At 38.8% G+C, this 6,045-nt stretch overlaps 1 protein-coding gene across 2 annotated transcripts in view; it reads left to right on the top strand.

The window, feature by feature from the left end:
• Nucleotides 1-6,045, top strand: part of PGCKA1 (PDCD10 and GCKIII kinases associated 1) — an 82,652-nt gene that overhangs the window by 36,456 nt on the left and 40,151 nt on the right. The window contains exon 2 of one of the 2 annotated variants that reach the window (XM_075066521.1): nt 5,886-5,968. The exons of the other annotated variant lie outside the window; for it this stretch is intronic. The gene's annotated coding sequence lies outside the window, so the exon portion shown is untranslated. The remainder of the gene's footprint in view (nt 1-5,885; nt 5,969-6,045) is intronic. 2 annotated transcript variants of the gene reach the window in all.

Genomic DNA, 6,045 nt, shown 5'->3' with positions numbered 1-6,045 from the left:
CAGAAATCGACGTTAGCCTCGGACCATGGACGCACAACGCTGAATTACTGTGCCTAGTGTGGCCACATGAAATCGAATTTATAATATCAGTTTTATAAAACCGATTTTAGCTAATTCGATATTATCCCATAGTGTAGACGTGGCCAGAGAGAGCGCTGTTCAGACTTAACCCCCAGCGTATGCTATGCTGCCAGAAGAATTCCTCGATCAACTTAGCTACAACCTCTCAGGGAGGTGGTTTACCTACACTGGCAGGAGAACTCCCCGCCCCCGCTTCAGTGTAGGTAGTGTCTACACTGAAATGCTACAGTTTAAACACTCCCACTGTAAGAACAGGAAGTTTTCTGGGATGTTAAATGCCCAGGAACCTGAATCTTAATCCTAGGTTTGTGGAGAATCTTTACCAATAAAGTGCTTTATAAAACTTAGAGTGAAACCATTTCCGTTTCCTTTTTGTCCCACTCACCAGTTGGTACCATAAGCCTGGGAAAACTACCAGATTTTAATGTTTTGTAAGTGCTATGGACCTTTATGGCACTTAATAAATTACAGCCCTGATCAACTCCACTGGGATCTGTGCTCCAGGCAGCCAAAAGACTGCTAGGAGCAGGGAAATCACAGCACAAGCTGCCCACAACCTACTCCACAGGGAGGAGCAGGAGGTGGCCAGCATAGCCTATGACCTTGGTGGAACAGGTATAACCAGAAATATGTTTATTCCTGTGGCACCCAAGCTTTAAAGGTTCCTTTCCCAGATGGAATCTCTGGAAGAGTGCAGCACTGGCACCAGCACCTGTGCCCACCCACAGTAAATACCCCACAAGGGCAAAGGCATGCACTTTCACCCCTCCCGGCTGAATCAGGCCCACTAACGATCACTGATGACAGTGGTATACCAGGGACTATGCAAGTGAGAATGAATCACCACATGAGCTGAAAGGAGAGAGCTCTCTCAGCCTTCCTGACTGGCTAGCAGAAAGGTAGGAATAATTCTCAGAAATCCCTTGCACGTATGACTGAAAAAGGTGTCACTCCTTAGAAACCCATACATTTGGAGTTTGTTTATATTTTCACTGTCTGGGGTGAGTCTCAGGGGACTTCTCCCTGCCCTCTATGTCTAGGTGAGCAAAACAGTTACTTATACCCTCCCGGATGGTAGATGGGGATGCAAGGCATCTAAATACAGAAACTAGCTAGAGCACAGGACTTTTCCTGGAGATTAATGCCATCTTGGGTTAATAGTCTCAGACCATCTTCTCTTGTCAAGCATACCATTAATCCCCAGGAAATGGCCAGGACCTTTATGGTTACTGCTCAGATACATCACCAAGCAAAACTCTCCTGTTTCAGCAACTGGACCCATGAGAAATACCAGACAGTGTCTTCTCTTCCACCACAGGTTAAAAGATGAATGGCATCTTGGTTCCTCATTTATCTACTTTCTGTTAATGACTGAATGTTAATATTTATAAAAAGGAAAATATCCAGAAAGCAGCAGAATTCAAGAATTTATGAATTGGTTTAGTATAAATACACTAAAATCTCACTACAAATATCTGTTAGAAGTCAGTCACAAATTGATGAAAGATGTGTTTTTTTCTTAAAATTTTAAGAAATAAATGCTTGTTTACCTTTTGCCCCCTGAAAGTTAAGACGACTTTAGTAATATAGGTATTTACTTACCCCTATCCTTATGGTATCTAGATAAGAGGCATATAGCTTTAGGATTGCAAAAATTTCTATATCCCAGAGCTTTCCTGAGAATAATATGTATGATTTCAAGTTCAGCTTAGTTCCATATGAGTTTCCTTTCAGTTTTACAACAGAACTTTTAAGAATTTGATTCTGCTCTTAGTGAAGTCAACAAGAGTTTTGCCATTGACACGCCTTTCGAAAAGCATCTCATTCAAAATTCATCCCAAACTGCTTTATACCAAAGGTTGCACAATACAGTTAGTGATATGCCATATATAAAAAATAGCAAAGTGAGTATGACAGAAAGGTCAAGACCTCGTGGAATTCAGAGGTTTGCAGCTGAAATTTGAATTGAGGTGGAAAATTGCTGAGACAGAAACTGTTTCAGACAATAGAAGTAGCAGAGGAGAAGGCTCTTGAACTAAGTAGCAAGACTACACACACAGGCAGAACAAAGAAGGGGGGAAAGTCATGAGGGCAATAAAAAACACTTTCCTTTAGGTTAAAAGTGAAATAGTTTTAATAACCACACGTGATCCTAAACCATGAGTTGGGGAATTAAAATTCAGTACACTTGTTCAAACAGTGTAAATCCAGTATTGCTTACAGTCCTGTTTATCAGGAATACCAATGTACGATGCCCTGGCATCAGGGAGAAAGGGTTAAACATTGTTTTGTTTCACTGAGTGAAGCAAACACTACTCCCCTTTGATCCTTAGGGTGAGAGTCTATTTTCTTCATGTAACCTTATACAACAAAAGAGCCCTGCATGGTGCATAAATTCCTTAAGGACTAAATTCCAAACAAAGCAATAGCACAGCAAAGATGGAGTAATAGCTGCACGGAGAAAGCAGAATAACTTGAATAATGGATGCTTTGCATTTGATCACAGATACAATTTTAAAAAACCAAACGAAACCAACCTAAAAAGGGTTGCAAAACCAATCAGGAAGGTAAACATGGAAGCTACTGATCACAATGATTAAAAGGTTCCTTCCGCTGCTGCACAAAAGGGCATCCAGTGTTTATGCCAAAGCAGGCTTATATTTCATTTAGATTTTAACCATGTGACTTGGAGAGACTATTTTCAGGAACTAAATAGGTGTGTCTATGGCATAAGTAATTGGAAGAGCCAATGATGGGACATGGAGTTTAGGCTAATCATTTGTATTAAAAATCCTAGGTTAATTTGTAACATGAAAATTGCTTCCTGCCTGGACCCATGACAACTATGTGGCTTCCACTCAGTCTCATAAAAGTGCACTCAACCTTCATAGACATGGTAAGCATTACTTTATAGGGCATGCGTCAAATCATATGTCATTGTATCTTATGGCATATAAGAGCATAGCAGTACCCAAATGCATTCAGAAGCACACAGGAGTTTTCTGTCTTTCAGAACAATACAAAATAGAGTAGGATATGGAAATATGCCTTTGTTTTATTGACTAGACAAATTGAGAAAGTTTCCTAAAGTCACTAAGAGGAGGACATTGCTAAGCAAGTGATAAATGGAGAAAGAGGACTTTGTTTTAGGAGGCAGCTGTGGTTTGTGGGAATGACAAACATACACAGTTGGAATTGTAAGTTATGTGAGCATGCTCCAAACATGGTGGAAGGAATAATTTTAAATCATGTTGTGTAAGTCCAAGAATTGAAAAAAAAAAATCAAAAAAGTTTATATTTAAACTGAGATTGGTTACACCACTTCTGGTTGATACCATGAAGAGCAAGAGTATCACTGATCTGCAGGTTCATTTGAATGTCTGTCAGTTTTTCCTTGTTCTCCTTCATTACACATAAAGTCTCAAAACACTACTATGTTTTCTAATGCTAGTCCTTATAGTATTAAGCAAATAATCTTATGAATGAGTTCTTTAACATTCCCATTTGTTTAACAGAAACTGATCCCATATGTTGTGGTTTAGGCAAAATTCAGAATGGAACAACTTAATTACCTGACATCTAGTAATGGATATGCTTGCCAAAAACTGACTCATATCGTCTCATCTCTTTGGGGTTTCTTCTTCTCCATTTCTAGTCGATATATATAAATTCACTCCTGGCAAGAAAAACTGTTGTACCTGCTAATCTTTAACTCCAAACTTTGTCAGCAAATGAAAAGAATTCACAGTAAATAAAAAGGTACCTTAGGGTTTAATTCATTAGCACAAAATGTAGCTTCTGTATTTGCTAGCTAAAATCTGCATTCTCTCAATGCAATGTAAGCAGGATGCAGATTTCACTGTCAAATGAAATTGTAATGCTCCGTAGTGTGTATAAACTCTTAGGTCACAGCCTGGATTCCTACATCCAACAAGCAAGGACATGAAGATAACAATCCCCTGTTAATCCTAGAGCAGAACAGAAATGAGAGGTTTTTTTGTTTGTGTGTTTTTTTTTGTTTTTTTTTTTTTTTTTTTTTTTTTTTTTTTTACACACACAGAGGACCTATTTTGTAATTAAGAATGAGCAAATTCATCTACATCAAATAACAGAATTAAAGTTGACAGACACCAGAGAACTCTTCTTCACAAACTGACACCACCAGATACAAGTTCAAGGGCAAAAGTCTATTAAAACACTACATGGCATCACTCTGAGAAGAAAGTCTCCATAAACCTATTTACTCCATAGCATCTGATGTGCCTTACCCCTAAGTAGTTAGGAGTTCCCAGGTTTTCCTCAAACTCCAAGGGTAGTATCAAAAACCCACATAATCTGATTCTACAGAACTCAGGCCCCCTTTTTTGGAGGGGGGCAAGAAAAGGGAAAGGAGTGGGAAGGCAAAGTAATTCTTTTGGTTGCATAGGAAACCTTCCAAATATGGACTTAGTGCAAACCCACACTAACCTAACGCAGGGTTCTCAGCATGATTCTGCTGCAGACAGTCTGAAATGACAGCTCTGAAAAAGATGTGACTGTCAACTGCTTAACTGGTATAATTTGACTGGTAACATCGAAATCTCATGATGGGATTTTGAGAGCTTTATTATCCAACAATTTAGGTGTGGAACTGTGAGCCTGATTTGCATAATGGCAAATACATACACAAAACAAATAACTGCATGCAAAAATGGCCTAAAAATAGGGAAGGAACAATGGTGGTTCTGAAAGTGCTCTGTATTAATATTTTCCCTACTAACCATTGCTGAATTTCAGAATGACATTACTAAGGACCCAATCCTGCATGGGGTTCTGCTAACAGGCATCCATAGGCCCATGCGGCGTGCCACCAATTTTACTGATGCCCCACACAGGGTGCATGGTTCGAGCAAGCAGAACCCTTGGTTCGAGCAAGCAGAACCCTGTGTAGGATCGACACCTGCAAATGAAGTAATTTATAATGGTTGTACTGCCCTCAATCTTTGTACAAACATTCTACTGTCACTAGTAAGACATGCGTACATGACAAACTTTATAGCCCAGGCCCCATATTTTGCCCATTTCATAGAATGAGGTTGACCTTCTGATTATACAGTCCGGCCTCTCACAATCCCACAAAAAATAGTGGGTGTGTGATATCTGGAAGCAAAAAGTTAATATCCTTTAAAAGATAAAAGTTTATCTGCATATTCAAATTCAAATTCTGTCAGTATATGAACATATCTACTCTATCAATGGTCGATAGACAGTTCAATGCCATTTTCATTCAGCCCGGAGCACATATCAGAGACAACAATATCTTTACTAGTACGTGCAGTATTATGGAAATGCCTGAGGCATTTGATCAGTTTCCAGGTTCATGAAGATTCAAAAGTGGGGGTTCAGACAAGTGTAAGGTGAACAGAAGGTTTTAGGTGATGATATAAGTATCCTGGTCCCTTCAAAAATATACTGTACAACCACATTTGAGTATTTGCTTTTTTTTTTTTTTTTTTAATTTAAAAGGCCAGTAATTCACATAAACCACATTCCAATTAAGCATGTGCTTTAAGTAGGCTAGTATTCCCATTCACTTCAATGGGTTAAGTATATACTTAGTGCTTTGCTGGATTAGGGCTTAATCTGATTTTTTTTTGTTTTTTTTAAAGTATATGGAAGGGGTAGAGCTGGGAACCCTACTACATTGCTATGGTCAAAGAACTGGAGCTAATACTGTTGTAAATATTTTGCAATATAAACATAAGAGGCAGTTCCCAAAATGTTATTGATTCCTTGAGTGAAAAACATTTGCTTTCTTATTGTAGGATCAGGACGTTTGAGAAATTAAACGTTTAGAGGAAATTGAGTGCACACCCTTATTGGTACATCCTGGAGTACACCCTGATCGGTAAGATGATCTTTATTCTCCTCTTGTAGGTTTTGGATTTAATGTCATATCAGAAGAATGTCTACTATGTCTTCTGC

The sequence above is a fragment of the Chelonoidis abingdonii genome, chromosome 5 (assembly GCF_003597395.2).
Source record: "Chelonoidis abingdonii isolate Lonesome George chromosome 5, CheloAbing_2.0, whole genome shotgun sequence".
In the NCBI taxonomy this organism is placed as follows: Eukaryota; Metazoa; Chordata; order Testudines; family Testudinidae; genus Chelonoidis; species Chelonoidis abingdonii.
Note: the sequence above shows the minus strand (reverse complement) of the source record. Positions and strands in the feature narration are given on the sequence as shown.